The 19,801-nt window shown below is 44.5% G+C and overlaps 1 protein-coding gene across 2 annotated transcripts in view; it reads right to left on the minus strand.

Annotated features, from left to right (window-relative positions):
• Positions 1-19,801, minus strand: part of ZEB2 (zinc finger E-box binding homeobox 2) — a 117,180-nt gene that overhangs the window by 57,471 nt on the left and 39,908 nt on the right. The window lies entirely within an intron of this gene.

Below are 19,801 nucleotides of genomic sequence, written 5' to 3' on the forward strand. Positions count from 1 at the left end.
GCAACGATAAAATCTCAGTCTGCGTCGTTTAGAGTAATGGGGGGGGGGGTGATGCGCGGAGATTCGTGTTGAATGGTGTTTTGGTTCCAATGTGGCGTGCTGTATTTCACGGGGCAGACGTTTGTTCACCGGCGTGTGATCCAAATGGCCGCAGACGCAGTGTGTGGAGGGGGACTGAATGCGCCATCTTCTCTTCAGACATAACTGGTGTCATGTAGTTGCACGGTTCGTGTGTCTGTCATGGCATTGCTTCACCCACCTGGTCTGTGCCAATTTCTCCTCCACCAAATTGTCAACAGGTGAGAGCTGGCACACAGGCAATGAGCTACTCTGCCACCGTGGTTTATGTTAATCGATCTTCGTCAAAAATGTTTAACTATACTGCACTATACTGCATTCTGCATTAAAGTGAATACACGGATTACTGCACGCATTCATTCGAGTCGCAAGGTGTTTTTTTACAAAGTGAGGATTTTGGAAAAACTGGCTTTAAAACTACTTCCTGCATGATAGCGTAGGAGCACGTTACTGGTGCTTGTGAAAAACGTATAAATGAGGGTGAGTTATATAGAGCCCCAATTCAATAACAAATGTCTTCCTTGCAAATTCCACAAATAGTAAATTTACAGACAAGTAATTCCAACCAAAACTTAATAACAATTTGCCAATTCCACTGTCATGGTCAAAGTGTTTCCCCGACAAAACAAGTCACTATGCAGCGATCAAATGGAAGAAATACCAAGATTTCCATGGCAGGGACCAGTTTTTGCAGTGGGTGATTACAGTGCCACTTATGTATTGGCCCCAGAGCAATGACAAGTTGAGTTCAAACCCCGACGAGTATCTGAATTTGCCAATTTCCGATAGTTGGTCAGATGCTGTGCTCATAGCGTCACACAACTGCTTACATGCCCATTACTATATATGCTCCATATACAGATTTACATGTACATGCTGCACATAGAGGCACATTAATGAAAGGACAATAGAGTTACACCTAAGCAGTGTCATCTGTGGAAACTGCACCCCAGTAATGACCAATCCCCCCCAAGCTCACAGTCAAAACATGCAAAATGTAGCTCCTGGCAAGAGGCCCTGTGCTCTGTTGGCGAGAGAAGGAGTTGGTCAAAAGGAGGAACTTCGCAATTCCTTCCCAAAATGATGTTGCGCAAGTGTTTTTGTGAGTGTGTTCGGAGAACAGGGCAGTTTGGTGGGGAAGAGAGTTGTTGAGAAGGTCGAGAGCAGGGGAGCACTGTGTAACTCCTGCACTTTTTTTTCTGTGTTTGCTTTTGTGCTGAATCGCCACAGGTGGTTTTGGCCCATTTGAAACTCGACGACCACAGAATACACCACCCAGTTGAGTCGCAAGTTGCACACCCATAGAATGACCATTCAGGCATCCTGTTTTTAACATTTTTTTGTTACCATTATTATTTGCTTCAACGCAAGTAGACCCACGGTTAATAGTGGGTTGGATGCCTTGATGAAGTACAACCCAAGTGCTATTGGTTATCACAATCAAGATTTTGTACCATGTGTTTAGGTTATAAGTTCAAAAGTCAAAGGGTCTATATTGCTCAAATTAACAGTTGGGCAGCCCTAAGCTCGGCTGAGAAAAGTTCATATTCTTATTACAGGGGTCATGTTATCCACGGGACAATCAATCGTGAGGTGTCTGGTGTAAAAATCAGTTATTATATCAATGCATATATATTTGTAAAAGATGCATTGATGGAGCCAATATTATAGCTCCGCTTGATTTACTATATTTTATATTAATGTTAATAATAAATTACCTTTGAATAGCACCTTTCGACCAGATACCCTAAGCGCTAAGAAACAGCCAACTTAACGAGTGTCTTGTTTTGCAGACTGTGTCAGAGGCACACGCACTGCAGCGTACATTGCCAAAACACACACTGATTTGTCAAGAGTGTCACAAGCATAGTTATATTCAAGCACCTATTGATCGCAGAATGAAACGGTTATCAGTACATTTCGATTTAAAGCTTTCGTGACTGCAGGGATTCATCTTCTTGGTTTTTTCGGTAAAGTCACGTAGAAGGGAAGTAATAAAATAATAAAAATAAAACATAATAAAATAATTCTCACGACGTTTCGGCCACAACGCAAGCAGCCGTCCTCAGGTGAAACCAGGTCTGTCGAGGCGACAGCGTCATTCAGACATTGTGGCCGAAACGTCGTGAGAATTATTTTATTATGTTTTATTTTAATTATTTTATTACTTCCCTTCTACGTGACTTTACCGAAAGAACCAAGAAGAGGGTTATCAGTACCTTTGGAGACAGAGCTCACTTTTATCATTTGAATAAGGCAAAAGCTCTCCGTTGTGCCATTCGGGTTGTACCACGTGTTGGTGCCATAAATGTCCAAATGATGGGCCACTTTGTTGAGCTATCATTTGTGGCCAGGTCGCTTCTGAAGAATAAGTGAATACCTCAGCGGGCTCTGCCTGCTAGGATGGGAATGGTTTAGGTCAATTTGCATGTGTTTGGGTGATTTGTTTACCTCTCTTGTACTTTTCACTAAGATCATGTTTCTTGTACTGTTTGTTGTTGTAACGTTCTTATCTGCCCCTACTGAATATCTGTGAAAAAATCTTTACAGCTCATCGGATTCCTCCAGTAAAAATATATATTCTGATTCCGTTTGTCGTGGTGTCCGACGTTTCAGGAACTCACAGCATGCGGAGCGAAGCACCGGCCGTCTTGCCAAACGACCTGATAACCCATCGGAGATCTTAATGGCGCCGCCGCAATAACCTACGCAGTTGAAGGTGGCGATGTTTTGACCATGCGCGGGTTGAACATTCGCAGCAGGGACCCACCATTCTCTAACCATTACCCGGCCTGTGACCGCATTCGCAGAGTCAGGATCCCGTGCGTGGCTGCACACTCCGCTAGTTGGTGCCAACATCGGTAAGTATGCTCAAGGTCACGAGTTCGATTACTGGCAGCAGCACTGTCACGCCTTGGGCAATTCAAAAATGCCCCGTCTGTTGTAAATTTCGTGGTATATTAATGTTGCATCACTTGGAAGAGTGAGTAATTCTATGCTACTTTCGTTACCGCAAACCGAGAGCTGCAGCTATCTATACCATTGAAAGAATCGAGTATTGATATATATCAATGAATGTTTTAATCAATCGAATTATAATAATTAATTTCACCTAAGACATAGTTACAATAATACTCACATACTAGTAGACACTGTAGCACAATTACACGAGCAATAAAAAACAAGTACAAAACGTGTATAACACTAATTCCAACTTCAACAATTACTAAAGCAATAAGACTCGATCTGAACGATATAAATAATGTAACATTAACCACTATGCAACACATAGAAACATTACGATGACTTTGACTATCACAGCGCAGTAAAATCAACACTGCAAAAATATGCTTTCAATAAGATAAATGTATTGTGCTTTTACGCTTTTGTAAGGATAATCATGCAATAGTATGACCGACAATAATTGAACAATTTTATCATAACACTGCAATAACTAGTTTCAACATCACTATAACAAGCGGAAGACCACTGCTGCAAAGTGTAACACTGACAATATGAATGAGTAACTGTGAATCGATTATATTATAGCAATCTTAATTATGTAAGCGTAAAAATACATTCACAATATACAATTAGCCTATGGGTAAAAAACACTCAAAACATTTGTCAATAACACTGTAGCCTTAAAATATATTTTTAAAAATACATATACAATAGGCATCGTTGTGGGCAATGGACATTCTTCCTTAGCACAATTTCCTACACGAGGTGGAGGATTTGACATCCTCATCGCTATCACTCATCGTCACCGTGCCACGCTGGGCATGATTTAATCCATTAATCGATTATTTAAAACTGTTGATTATCTTTGTGTAACGTGATTGATTTAACCCATTCATAATTCCAGCACTCGGCAAACCACGAAAGCGAAAATTTATCTGCAACTATATTGCAGGGCTGATAAGATGAGGACATTTTGGAAAGTCAGTGGCGGTGTTTGTGCTGTGCAGAGATCCGACTCGCTGCTGTCTGAGGGCTGCTGATGGAGATGAGCTCTCCACACTGCTCGTGTGAATGTAGAGACTCAAAACCTTTCAAAACTAAGTGAAAAAAATTGCTCATATCCACCACTAAAGCAGTCACCCAGGAAAAAAGTGTCACTGTTCCTAATCACATTCACCTGTTGAAATGGAGCCAGGTTTTGGCCAATATTTGGCAGAAAAATAACCCAACACCCATAAGGTATAATGTTTACTGCTAATTTTCAAACCTATCCATAAAACGGTAAATCCATGTATGGCCACTTACAAATAAATGTTATGTTTATCTTCATGACCTATCACCCAGTTATAAATGAGATGCCGTGGTTCTTGGGAACAACATTATTATATCAATTGGGAGAAGTTAAAATACCATTGGTGGCTTATCTGCTGACAACTCGCCCACACCTACATTGCTAAATTGTTCACAGCGCTTCCTTTCAACGGGCCCACATCACCTCTCATCTATGGTGGCAGGTTATCACGGGCAGTTTTTCCCCACACGCTTTAGTGCCTTGACCTTACATGCACCCACACCAGTGGTTAATTAAATCCTCTGGATTCACCACTGATTATAATGAGATTCGCCTGAAGTTTAATTGAGGGTATTACCTTTTTGAGAACACAATGCAGTTAATTTAAGTTTACAAATGCAGTCAATACAACTCTGCTGCTGTGCTGCAAACGTCTGCACAATAGAAGTGTCCAACATATTCCACATGTCTTCAAGATTAGATGCATTCTTCTACGAGGTATTTTTTTGGTTAGAGGTAAGCCAGGTAACTGAAGCAGCGTTGGCTATACCCACACCAAGATAACTGGAGCCCACACAGCAGAGATCCCAGGTTCAAATACAGGTCAAATGTGCGCTAGGATAACTCGCCTCTAAATTGGTGGCCCTGAACCAGTGGTGGAAATTCGACATTCCATTGGCGGAGGTCATTTCTCTTTAGAATGACAGCTGTTGACTCCGCACACCGCCGCATTGGTTGAGTCGATCGTGGACTGAAATTAAACTCCAAATCTTCCTCCTCGAAGCGGAGCACTCCCGGCACAAAACATAATTTTAAAAGATCACTTGTCTGCACAGCTGAAATAACTGTGTGGTGATCATGTACTACAGTGTGGACTCTTAAAGGGATTTACAAAAAGGGCCTAAGATTAGAGAAACCCTGTCTGGAGTGTGTATACAACATGAGGTGTGGCTTTGCTGTTCAGAGGGTGCTGAAATGACAATTTAAAAAATATATATATGCTCTACGTGTAAATGTTAACGGAATAAAACAGATGACTCATGTTATAAACTCGTAATGCAAAGGCGCTTGTGACACTACACCTGGCATGTGACTCTGAATGTAACAGCCATGTGACACACTACTCAGAAGCCTACGCCCACCTTCCTGTTTTTAGCGCGTTTATAAGTGGATAGGGGTGGGGGGGGGAGTGTGGGGTCAGTGGGGGAGGAGGTGTGATATCTACCCCAGAACAGAGCCCCCCCCCTCCCCCCCAGTGCTTACTCTGGGTCTCCAGCACGAACTCGTGTCAGTCCCTAAAGCCAACCTTCAATGAGCCCTCCCGTTTATATTTAATACGTTTACTCATTACTTCAAGTATGTTCCCCGGGCCTCCCTCGCATCAACGCGCCGCACGCTCAGGCAATAAGTAGAAGTGGCTACTTTGTGTGTAGTTTGCGCATGGTATGACAAGGCAAACTGGCAGGCAGGGATGATGGCCGTTGGTTGTTTTTAAATATTGCTGTGCAAACTTCAAGCCAAATTTTGTGAATTGAAACTAATGTGGTTTTTGAGATGTCACTCACGGACACAATTGGTTTAGTGAACAACTTTACTGCAGTTAATCAAAGTCATACGAGTCAGTGTTTTATTGCACACAACAACAATTGGGGTGGAATGTAATGATAATATTTCTCTGTCTTTCCTGAGAAAAGCCTTGCTGGACATTTTTCAGGAGAGTCCTGTATCGGAGTGTTTGACCAATTCCCATTAATGAGTACATGGCATGTGGGAGAAAACTAGAGGACCAGGATAAATCGCAAGTCGATTTTTTCACACCATCTTAGTTATTTTGATGACCTCTAATCAGTGGTGGGAATCCCACATTCCCAATGCAGAATCAATCTATTCATAAGACGTTCACCGCAATGTTTTTTTTTTTTACAAAGCGGCACTGGTTTTATCAATCGCTAACATATAATACTGATTCGACCTCCATACTGTTTGGTTCTTTCGGTAAAGTCACGTATGAAGATAAAATAATAAATTAAATAATAGCATACTACGACGTTTCGATTGCAACACAAGCAATCATCATCAGGTATAAAAGAAAGAAATAGCAACAAAAATCTAACCAGAAAACTATAGACAGACATATAAGCAGACAGATATCACAAAGATACACAGAGAGAGGATACACATCGGCACAAAGAGAGAGATCGTCTCTGTGACGGGGCCTTAAATAGAGTAATTCCTGCAGTCACGAAAGCTTCAAATTAAGATCGACCTCCATACTTTATGTTCATGCAATGTTTCCAATGTATCACGTGGCAGTTGCCTTTTGTTCTTACGTCTATGTCGCGTCATTGCTCTCCTCTCGCTTGCTTTGCATTTGTCGTGTCGCTGATCCAGGTCACGACTGCAATTTAGACTCCCCGGGTCTCCCTGAGTTTTCACCCAGGTAAACAAAATAAACTTGACTGAACGTTCAATCGTCGCGAATATGCTTTCATGATGATGTTCAAAACAACCATCATATTACGGGGAAATGCGTTTTGGCAAAACCGTGCAATGTGCGTTTTAGCCTCTAAATAAGGGTGGAAGTTGATAACGAAGGGGGAAGGAAAATGTACGTGGATAAATCATCCACGAGGGAAGTTACAAAAGATAAAACTACATAACAATGCAAAAATTTGGTCAGTTTCAGGACAAAGAGAAAAGTGAGTAGTAAGCAGGGCGAAAGAGGAAAGCATTACGCCCTAACAGGGGTACAGAGTCAGCATTATGGATGTCAAGGGGAGGGAGTTCCAGAGTGCTGGGTTTTTATGTTGCTGTTTGATCAGTCGGTGTCCTATGGAAAGAATGACTTAGGTACAGGAATGTGGAATTACCAGCACTATATCAGGGGCTTCCGACAAAGATTATCACCGCCAAACATTGATTGAGCATAGACACCCTTTGACCCTGTGACATTTGGACATAGATGCAGCGTGGTTGGCATGGGCCCTGATGCAAGCACATGAAGGCTACCCTGTCCAAATTCTACTCTGTCTCTCTCTTTAGCCCGGCGCCTATGCCCCTCTGGTCTGTGAGCCACGGATGCAGTTGCATCACCCGCACACTCGATAGATATGCCACTGCATTTGGGACAAAATACATTTCGACATTGCAATGTAAGCTGTCACTACACTTCAGTCACTTGCTTGTAAAAAAAAATGATTTGCTTATTGGTTGGAATGAAGCTGCCTGTTTCCACTCATGTGCCCACACTGTTCTGTTGAAACAAATTTTCAAGCCACAAAGTTCCACAGCGTTCCTCTAGCCTACCGTGGAAGTCGCTTTCCCTTTTTAACCTCACGCCCTCCAGTCGCGCCTCCAGGTTTAGAAGCGCAGCTCTGCCTGGCAAGTGCACGTGTTGGGTTAAAACTGCACAATGCATTCTGCGAGTGCTTCAACACGTGTTTCTACTGCAATTGGTGCACGTTTTAGGAAGTTTGCTAAATTAGACTCCTGGTGTAAAAAGTTCCTCCAGGCTTTCCCGTAAACGTTGCCATTATACGTGAAGGAATGTATTTATTATTTTATTTACATTGTGTGCTCTTCTATGTGTAGCAATTTCCAAGTACCCTCTAGCACCCTTGTGTAAGAGAAATGGAACGACGTGTGGATATTCTGGTTAATATGAATTCTTAAGTTCACTACACATTCACCGAATCGAGTATTTAATGTGACATCTGTTTAAATCCTCGTACGTATGTGCGATGAGTTCACGTGATCCCTGCAGCCACTAGTGGCCACTATATTCGCCATAATGTAAAAAATGCATCGGCTCTTGAATTGAATCACAACCCTGAAGCGCAGAGAGTGATCGATTTGTGGGGCATGGAGAGTGAATTATTACACCTCTGTTGGACGACATGACAAGCTAGTGGGATGGGAGTAGTGAGGAGAGGAGATTATTTATTGTAAACAGCAAGGCGAGCACCTGGTGAACACAGGTTAAATAAACTGTGCTGTCATTTTAGTTATACCGCAGCAATAACATGTTTGGCGACTATTTAACAGCAATGGGATTGATAAGATTAAAAACAAGTTGTGATCTCTGGCAACGAATCAGCAGTAGAACTGAAATAAAATGTGTGTGTGTGGTGGGGGGGTAATCAAAAATCAGTCAAAATAAGATGAGCACTCTGAATAAACACCCACACATCACAAGCATTGGTCACACACTCAACGTGCTAAAAGTCCCCAGCAGGACCTTGAGTGACTGCCAGTGAAACTCTACTGCCCTAAACGACACTGCTGTCCTTACGAGGCCTACCATGGGGCAGGCTCTTCTACTGTTCTGGTGTGCATCACATGTGAATTTTATAACAAGCAAGGTTATTGTAAAATACGCTACCAATGCCCCCCCCCCTCCATAACCCCGCCATAAAAAAACCCATCATTAAACTTTGCCATTCAACTGATTCTCAGCGACGTTATATGACAACATAAACCGCAAGGCAGATTCCATCGCAACACAACAGAACTTTACCAAGTGAACACCGTTGTGATTTGATGCATCATTCAGAAAATACTCTCTCTCTCTCTCCCAAAGAAAAAGGTCACAGTAGGCAGTGTTATTGTGAAAGCAGGAGGTTAGTACAGGTCAGTGCAGGCAATGTACATTGGGCTATGTTCTATACATCTGTGTGTGTGTGTGCATTTTTGCAAGTGTTTGCAGGGGCCGGTGGCGAAGTGATTATCGCACTGTCATTGGAACCCACTTACTTGAGTTTGATTCTTGGCCATGGCTTATAGTATTAAAAGGTGGTTTAAGAACCAGTCTGGGGCATCCCCTAGGTCAACTCGGCATATAAATGAGTACCTGGTGCAATGTGTCATCAAAGATGGCTAGGTAAGGTGCTGACCATTATATCCTGCCACGTGTCACTATGGCCTTAATCTCTGCCTACTAACAGTAATTTCTCAAACAGTTTGCGGCCCTATACAAGGCATCTTTGTCTTTGTGTATTTTAGTGGTTATTTTATTTCCAGTCTTGAACATATGTGGCAAGCGGTATCATAAGCTGTCACGGACCAGCCCTCCGTTGAATCAGCATGAAATGAGTAATTGAAGAAAAACGGGCGTGACTAATCATCGTGTTGACCACACTACTCCCATAAGTGCTGTTCCGACCAAAAAAGGTGTTCGCCAAACGACATTTGCCCCTGTGGTCTTTCGGACTAAATGGAGCGTCTTAGTGTGTTGCGTGCGTCGGGGTGGAGCTTGCAACAGAGTTATTTCGAGTGATAGAGGGAGAGAGAGAGCTATCTGCAAAGTCAAAAGGGATGTGAACCAACTGCTCCTCTCCTTCCATGCACCCCTTAACCCACCTATACGTAGCCACCTCCTTGGCCACACAGTTGTTGGCAGAGACCCACGCCGAAGTCACCTACTCCTTTCACTGCCAATGTTCTCCCCAAAACAAGCTTCTCCCTACAGCGAGCTAGAGTCAGAAAACGTACGGCTAATATATATTTTAAAAAATTAAGTCATTGGTAAACATGCACACGTTATTCGATCACAACTGTGGAACCTTGTTTTTTACCGGCATTGTTTGTGATTGACCTACGTGCACGTTTAGCCAGCGCAGCACACATTTCTTCATTGCAAAGTGTCCTCAAACGTGTGTTGATTGGCGCAAATTGCTGTTGACGATTCAAAGGGCAGCCGTCGAAATCCTTCATTCCAACGGGAAGGACACAAGGCGTGGCAGTCTAATAGTGGGCCGCAACAACGAGCGGCTGCCCACACATTGGTACTTATTTGATCAATTCCCGAGAGAGATCCTGACAACCCCCTCGCCTCATCTTACAACCTTGCAATTCCGAGTGGGGTGCCCTTGCCTCCGAATTGCAGACATGAAACGCATGCTCTGAGTCGAAGGTGTGTCAGGACATTACATTCATTAACATTTTTGTGCAAACTGTGCGACTTGGCTTGTCCCGACATCGGCGACATTTCCCGCGAGCCAAACAGAGGCAACCAACAAACAACCATGGCTTCTTAACTCATAACAAACAAAAGCTGAAATTTCACGCGTGGCTCAATAAAGGCGCACGCTCCACGCTGTGCTCGTCGGCACAGGTCAAGCGATCCACGAACGTGCATTGTTTTTTACGCCGTGTGTCAAAGGTGAAGGGAAAAAAAATCTATTCAAGTGATTTCTATTAAGGCTCGAACCCAAATTCGTGATTCTTCCACTGTCAACCGCCAACAAAGGGTTGAAAGGGCCTTTGTGAACGCGAGCGCGGTGAGCCAAGCCGTGGCCACAAAAAAAGACCTGCGCAAGGGTTAATTTAGTTGTGACTTTACGCCAAACACCTCTATCACAGTTGCCGGCTAAACGGACGCAGCGAATACCAGCTGGTGTGCGCATCCATTTACCACGAAAGGAAATTTGCTCCCTTAAATGCATTACGCAGTTTGCCAACTTAAGGCGCATATTTCTCAGAGTTTAGAATTTTATTTTTTATATAATATGACATAAATGTACAGTCCATTGTCAATCTAGTGATGGCATCCCCACACCCTGACAGCCATGAGGATTGCTTAACCATACTTCACCACATCGGTGAGTGATGGTTAATAAAGGGGTAGTGGTGGGGGAGATATTACTTGCCGCTGATGTTATCCGTCACTAGGATTCAAACTCAGGTAAATGGGTTCACAACGCTCCCCTCCCATTTGTAGCTTTACAATTTTATGTGTACCTATTGATACGTATATAAATGTATATATAACTATCTAACTAATTCAGAGGACATTTCATATTGTTAATCTCTTTTGGCTGTTCCATGACAGGAATCAAAATCCCACATTCCCATACGACACTGGGTGTCCTTTGCAAAATACAAACACTGTGGAATTCTCACACAACTACCTATTTTATCAACCCCGATGGAATGAGAGCTTGCGTCGACCCATACCAGGGTTTAACCTCACAGCTCCCAGATTGTAAGTTTCGCCCGCTATGGTTTTTCTAATGCTCATGCATTATGCATGGAATTCTGATAAAGGGTGTCCGTTATTGAGTTAATTTATTCCAAATGCAGTTGGACTTCTGTAAAAGTGAATCCTACAACTGGTTTGTTTTCAGGCATGGGTTGGATACTGCAAGTGAGTGTGTGTGTGTGTGTCCTATGGGCGAATATATACAGTATATGTCATACGCAAGCACGTAAAGTGCTCACATTGCGTGTATCATTCGATATATGGCATGCGGGTAGAACAGCGCTCTCTAACTTAACTCGGCACATCCATCGGTCTATAGAGGCCGACCTGCTGGGTCTAGTAATCCCAGCGTGCGTGCGTGGATGGATGTATGAGCAAGCGTGTAAAGGTGTTCGCGGCACGTCTGTTATTCAGACGTGAGAGGTGAGTGCCATCTCTTGATGGCACGCACTTTGGGGAGCTTGCGCCGTATCGCATTCACACACGCGCGCACGCGTGTATGGGTACGTGCGCGTGTGTGCGTGTGTGTGCACGTGTGAGTGCGCGTGTGTGCGTGTGGGCCGCGGTGGTGTAGCGGTTAGCGCGCTGCAATACGAACCTGGCGACCTGAGTTCGATTCCCGCTCACGGCAAAAAAAAACATCAGTGACGATTATCTGAGCCGGTCCTGTGCCTACCCTAGGTCGACTCAGCCTCTAATGAGTACCTGGTGCAGTGTGCAGTAAACATTGCCACTAGAGAGACAAAGGCGGCCGGGCGTGGTGCTGGCCACCCACCCCCTCCTCGTGTGCCGTTCTGGCCTTCATAGGTGCTCGCTAACAGCACTTGCCCCAACAGTCTTTTACAGGCTATGCGGGAGATCTTTGTCTTTTGTGTGTGAAGCGGCAGTGTAGCGATGAGCGCTACAAGCCCGTAGACTCGAGTTCGATGTCTGCTCATAGCCAACACCAATGAACCGGTCCTGGACCCTCCCCAGGGTCGTCTCGGCCTTTAAAAACAGATTGCCACCTGGTGAGATGTGTATTCAACGTCAGCATTTGGGAGACGGAGGCGGGCAGGCGTGGTGTGTTGGCCACCCACCTTGACTCAATAATAGGTGCTCGCTAGCCAGCCCTCGTCCCCAAACATTCCGTTAAGGCTATTACGGGGGATGTCCGTCGTGTTGTTTTTTTTCGTGCGCACTTTGCGTGTGTTGGAAGGTGCAGCTCCTGTCCATTTGACTCTGGTTGAGCTTCTTACTGGCGTTCTGGGACCTCGTGTGTGTGTCTCTCTCTCTCGCTCTCTCTCTCTCTCCTTCTTTCTAATGCACCCCGTCCATCTGCGCCGCCATACGTGCCCACCGTCCCACACACAGCTGTCCGCCCGTCTGTCCACTGCGTGCGAGTGTGCTGCGAGTGAGGAGGAGTGTGGGTGGGTGTGGGGGGGGGCGATTGTGTACAGACGGTTGGGGGTGGGGTTCGTGATGGCTGGGGAAGGGGGCAATGGAAGAAGTCGGGTGGTGTGTGGGTGTCGAGACGCACAAACCTGTGCCTACTGTTCTGTGTCAACAATGACACTTTTTTTTATCATGCGCTATTTATCCCCATTGAGGCTGAATTTATAAACGTCTTAGAGGGGGGAGGGGGGCGTGCTCGCTTCGCATCTCCACTCATTACTGCGCCCGTTGGCATTTCTCTTTTTGTTCCGGTGCGCGTTTTATTTGGCCTGCCAACAGCCGTATAGTGCAGCGTGTATAATGTACACACAGCTACTGTTTCCCAAGGTATTTTCGCTGTTTACCGTGACAGCAATTAAGCTGAGCTTATTGAACAGATGTCTACGGGAGCCTTGCATGTGTGTACACACATTGTCATATGGATTCAAGCCACCGCGAGAAAGCGAACTGTGAGTCACGTGCCGAACTTCTATAAGAGATGACCCGATGACGTTTAGGGTATGGCGGGTCAAACACGGATGAGGACATGAAACGAGACCGATGCAATTTCACGGGAACTTCTCCACGAGGTATTCTTTACTCATAGGCAAGGCATGAGCCGTTGTGTACGTGACATGAAAGCAAGTGTAGGAAATTATTCCAACCATTAATTGCTCCCTAGGCAAAAAAAAATAGTTGTACAACCCTACTGACCAATTTCGGATTTTTTTTTAACAGCTCACACCTTTACGCTGTAAGATCTCGCCTGGTTTCTGTTTTAAACGGGATATGCAAATACGAATTTAATTGCTCTTGGCTTTGGTTGCCAAGGTGGTAAAATTAGCGAGACCATTTGTCTGGCCGTCCATCCAAACTGTCTGTCTAGAGGCCAACTCAACAACCTATTACGTGTAATTGCTGTGTATATTAAAATTAAGAATCATCATCTAAAAAGCAACAGGAAAAAAATCATTTTCCGTGAATTGGAGAGCCCCTGATTTTATATCGCCATACACGCTCAGAAACGCAATGATGGTACTGGTGGGAATCAGCGTTTGCCTAAACTCTGCTGTGGATGGGTTTTAAGGATACGGTAAGTGAAGGTTAATGTTGTTCTTAATTTACCTTCACATCTAGGGCTTTGACAATTAATCAAAACAATTAATTGCCCGAGTAATGATGTCTTAACATCTCACATGAGATGGATCATAAGATTAAATGGGCATAAGATTAATGTTATGCCTAATCACTGATTAATTGAGCCAAACCTGGAAATAATAGATTTTTGGTGCAACGAAAACTCTATATGAATACCATAATCCCAATGCATTAATATTGCTTATTCGCGTGTAGTGTTGTTAGAGTGATATTAAATTTTAATTCAGATGTTATTAATTAGCCAGTGCTAAACACTGTTCATTTTCTACTGACTGCTTACATGCGTGCCCATTACAATTGTTCACAAAGCCAGTTAGCAACGAAGTTAAATGGCTAAGTAAACAAATGCAACCTTCTGACATAACCACAAGCAAAAAAAACCCCTCCCCACAGCAGAGAAATCTTCAGAAGGATTCTAAACAAATTTTCAAATTTGAGGCTAAGGGATATTTAGAATGTGAAAAAGCCACATGCTATCGTGCTCACACAAGCCGGTGGCAGCCTGAGATAACCGGGTTAAAATTGGAAAATTCAATTTGGCTGGCCGATTTCCCCGAATAATTAGAGTTAATGCGGGTTAATTAATATGCAAATCTTTCTTAGCAGATGTTCCGCAGCAAGGTTGACAAGAATTCCCAGCCGGCAATCTCTTCTCCCGCCCCTCGCCACCTCCTACCCCCCTACTACCCATCCACCCACAACCCTATTCCCCCCCCCCCTCCTTTACAATCCCTGTAGCCCCACACTCCCCCCTCCCACTAACTACCCGGCACTTTAGCCCATGCCGCACCCCACGGAATGCGTTATCGGGTGCGTGGTGGCTCCTGACATGTTCAGAATACAATTACCACACCAGCAGCATTAGGGGCGCATCACGGTGACAATCCTAACAATCGCCGTCGCTGCAACCTCCTCCCCTCCTCCTCTCTGAACCACCATGCTGTCCTACTTTCCGTTCCGCTCATGTTTCACACACAGATCCGTTTAAAGGTGTGCCGCTTCAATAAAAAACAAAATAACATGTATGCACACTAAACGTTATTTTTAAAATTATTATAGACTAGTGTTTAATGAATGGGGTTTCACCCCTTAGGTGGGGAACCCGGGAGCTTAGCTGTGCTCACCACTTAGCCACTCTGAATTGCCAAAGGACATTGTCTATTAGGAAGCCACTGGAGCAATGCACTTTTAAATCTAAATTGAAAACGCATTTTTTTAGAACTGCTTTTTGTGTTTAGGTTGTTGTCCTTCGCCCACAACATCAATCAGCATGGTTGGCTAGGTACGGTGCGAAAGAAGTTCAGCATACGTACGTCTCCTTGTAAGTGTAGGCATTAAGACCATGTGAGATTATTGACATGATTGCCAAGGTGAGACCATCGTGAGCCTATTTCATCGCTCAAATTCGAAGTTTTAAAGTTACCTAAAATTACCGTCCAATAATAAGAACAAGAATAATTGAAATGTATAACATACAAATAACATGCTGAACAAATAAGTATGGTTATTAACAGCGTTTACTTAAACACCGTTCTGAAAAATTCACCTAAAATTATATCGGTAATTTCATATGATGTGGACAAGCATGTGCTGTGTGCATCTAACAGACAGCAACCTTGGTCTGGCTGTTCAAGATCGATTATAAATGAGAGGTCACACGAATGTTATCATCTACCAGGAAATTGACAGAAAAACAACAATCAGCTCCGTGCCACTTCTCCCTTGCAAATTTTGTTTTATCACAGAGAGTGCTCACCTGCTTCTCAATGCACAAATTGATCATTCCATTGATTTATTGATCAGTTGATGCAGATGTGAAATAAAGATTCAGTCAGTATTATCCACAATTAGTTCACGCATCAAATCTCAATAACGTGCCACTTTCAACACTTGACAGATTCATTCACAATACTGTTACGCAACGTAATTTGAACATCAACAAAAAGTTGGAACGTAACAATATGAATGAAATTTGACATTGTCGTGTTTTTGCAATTCGCAGTGAGATTAACATTGCTGTTGGCTTATCTTCCTTTTACACACCGTGACATATTTATATCTGTGAGAGTTAAGTTGTCGTGGTTAGTACGCTGTCTTATGATCATAATAGTACAGGTTCAAACATTCGACATTTGTTCATCAAGACAAAGATGTCAGTTTAGTCTATGGAGACTTAGGCAGCAAGTGCTGTTTTTAAGATGGGTACACTTTAGAGTATTTGGCTGCTATACATTTCCACGTGATAAGCCACTTCATTGAGCTATCATTTGTGGCCAGGTCACTTCTGAAAAATAGCTCAAGTGGGCCTTACCTGGTAAAATATTTTAACAAAAATAGTTTAGTGTTATTTTTGTTTACAATAATAAAGAAGGTGAAGGGGTAGGGAATAATGCACACCAAGCTAGTTTTGTTTTCAAAATATCCCATTAACGGCATACACACACCACATCAGATGCTTCTGTTCCGCTGACCTGTAATATAAAGTCCCAGGACAGGATTACAGTACATACAATTGCTCCTGGTGTACATGACCAGGAATTGAACCTGGTTATGATTTGATCATCACATCATCACGCGGCCAAACGAGCAAAATCAATTCTAAAATCTACATTAAACTACTCCTCACAGTGTCGCGTGCACACAGAGGAAAATAAGTAAATAATTTCCTCGTATAGCCTGATATATCGCAAGAGGAAGTGTTGTTAGGAAGCACCTATTTTGGCCAGAACTGCAAACGAGGGGATGGTGTGGTCAGCACGATGCCCGACCGCACACACAAATATGCGCGCGCGCACGAGCGCACACATATAGCAGGGTGTATATAAAGTGACTACATTTTTTGAAGGATTGTGGCAACATTTCTATCTATCAAGTGAAGACAGGTGCTTCCGGGGATCTGTAAAGCCGGCTCTATATAGCACGGCCTTACAAACCCCGCATAGCGGCGAGTGTGCGGAGACGGGTGTCAAGGTGCAGGGGACAGCATTTTTAGTTTCTGCATTCTGCACCGAGTGAAGCTAAGCTCGGTTGTCAGATTGGCCTGGCCAGCTTGTGCTTTTATAGTTGCTATTTGGACAAATTAGAAGACCAAATCAAAGCACGCCGAGTGAAGTGTGTGGCAGGGCAGTCCAATCTAGTCAAAACATTCTTCAGACAGTCTCTTGGGGAAGAGTAGGGGCGTCCAGTCTGCCTCTGGCATTGGAGACGGACGCGGAGAGACAGACGCGGAGAGACAGACCCACCGAGACAAAACGCACGGCACCCAGAGGCAGCGTGAGGCTGCTTTCAGGGACCATCGTCACCTCACCCTGGATCCGTGAACAGCGCGGTGCTTTCGTGCAGCGCAACAAAAAAAAACACATGGTCTCACGCCGCATTTGTTTTGCACTTTGGGGAGGCGGATAATTTATAAAGTGACGGATGCAGTGCACGAGAGCAAGACCCTAACTGCAGGACCACGGAAAAGGTTTTCGCGCGCACAGAGACGTTTATCTCCTCCGCGGGGTTGTTCGTCGCGGCTCACGGAGAGCGTCGTCGTGCGATGTAGACGGGACCCCGGGGGGACCGCCGCTCTTTCCGTAAAATGACTGTTTGGTTTTGTAACTGTGGGAGAAGTAGGCTAAGGTGTTGTTGAGGCTGTGATCGCAATAACAACAACGAGCTCCTGATTGTGTATCGCTACCTCCAGAACACACCACTTGACCATGTAAACCCAATTTATTGTACACGGAGCTTTTAGTTCGAAACAACACGTGTAACATGTGCACAAAATAAATGGTACTAGCACCCGACGATGGACAAGATGCACAGTGCACGACCCCTGACCATGCTTTTCGCGCACACAGGATGACACACAAATACGAACGTAGCCTAAAAAAACGAAAACATGTTAAGTGACACACCTCCACACATTAACCTTTGTGGGTACGTGTTGAAATATATACAAACACACAGGTGTATACATGTTCATGCGTAAGTCCAAGCACAACATACCATGTGCACACTATCCATACACGCACACGCACACACACAGACACGTATCAGACACACTCATCACTCACACGAAACCTTTCAAAAACACAGTCTCGCAGAGAAGGAAATATATATTTATTTTATTATAAATTAAAGTGAATTAAAGTGCACGTACAACCCAGACGAGAAAGACAGCAGCTCTAATAACCTCCCCTCCACCCTCCACAATGAAAACAGCTCCCAGGTACAGGAATTTGCTGATGGTCGGGGGAAAAAAAATAGGCAGCACCACACGGGTGCCTCCTGCTCCAGCCGGCTCTACAAAATTAAATAAAACGCTTTTGTAACAGGCAATCATCGGCCAAGTACTCCTCACCACGGCCATCATCAACAATGCCTAAATAATGGGAAACTATAGGGTAACATGTTAGGAAACGGCCCTGCTCAGGAGCAAAGAGAAAAGGCAAACGATGTTTCAGTTATTTTTTTTATTTTACCAGATAAGGCACACTGAGCCATGGAGCTGTTTTTCACAAGCGACCCATTTACAGAAGCCAAATACGCTCAACGCATGTTTCTAAATGTGGAGGTAAAAAAGAACCAGAGGACCCGGAGAAAAATCCACACGACCACGGGGAGAACATGCAAACTCCAAATATACAGCAGGCGTCAGGGTCGGGATAGAACCCACGACCTCCTGTATATCAAGTGAGATAGTTAACATCTCGCCACCACGGCACTCGGTGGCGAAATGTTGAGACTCCTGCCATGGGAATGTGTAATTGTCTCCACTGACTTGTGGCCGCTTGTAGAAGAAAAGAAAAACACACTGCACATTGCAGAATGCAGATTCTTCAACGTTTGAATTCGCTCATGGTTTTAAACAATATTGTACAACAATTGCAGACAGTTAATAAACAAATATATATTTATATATATATACCACTGCATTCTTGTCGAACAGTTCACAAAAGTGAACATTTACTGGCCATGAAGTTAACATTTCTCTCTCTCTGCCGTCAGCAACGGTCATCACTCAAGCATTGCCCCAGCAGACCCAGAGGCGCGAAGAGGCCTGAGGAGTCCACCCACTAAAACTGGTGTCCCGATGACACGGAAAAAAAAAGGATCCTCCCCTCTAACAGAGTGTCCACTTGCTCCATCTCAAATGTCTACACGGCTGTGGCTTACTACAGCCGCGTCTATGTTTCTGTCAAGCCAAAGTTAATGACAGCAGTGGCAAAGCATGCTCAGCCGGTGATTGCAAATACACCGGCTGCTGACACTGTCTCCGGATTTGTATTTGCGTTGGGCAATGCCGGACAAGTTGGGACACAATCGCCGAGCGCATTGCATTCGCCCGCATCTATGCTTGCTCAGCCCGGTCCTAAATTAAGCCAGATAAATAACACCTCAAAATAAGCACGGCGGCTCGCCGCGATGAGAGAGAAGTGCTGGAGCCAACCGACCGAAACGAAGCCCCCTTCTTATTTTGTGGTGCGGAGTGGGGGGCGGGGGGGGGGTTGAAATGGTGGTGGGTGGTGTACAACCGCGAGTCATGTCTAGAAAGATGCATATCTGTGCCGCAGAGGTCGCAACCGGGTACCCGATACCCGTACCCTACCCGATACCCGGCTACCCGTACCCGGCCGGGTACGGGTACCCGTTTGCGACCCTGGTGCGGCCGGGTACGGGTAGACCGTGAGTCACTGGTGAGTAACTGTTTGTCACTCATTTCCCAACGTCTTGTCTCTTCTCACAATTCAAGTTCCTAGAATCAACCCACCTGCGCCTGCAACATGGCTTCATCCCAGAGGTCGCAATCAGGTACCCGATACCCGTACCTTACCCGTACCCTGGGTACGGGTAGGGTATGGGTACGGCCGGGTATGGGTACCCGTTTGCGACCCTGGTGCGGCCGGGTACGGGTACGGGTAAGGAATCAA

This window comes from Lampetra planeri, chromosome 2 (genome assembly GCF_965212315.1).
Source record: "Lampetra planeri chromosome 2, kcLamPlan1.2.h2, whole genome shotgun sequence".
In the NCBI taxonomy this organism is placed as follows: Eukaryota; Metazoa; Chordata; class Hyperoartia; order Petromyzontiformes; family Petromyzontidae; genus Lampetra; species Lampetra planeri.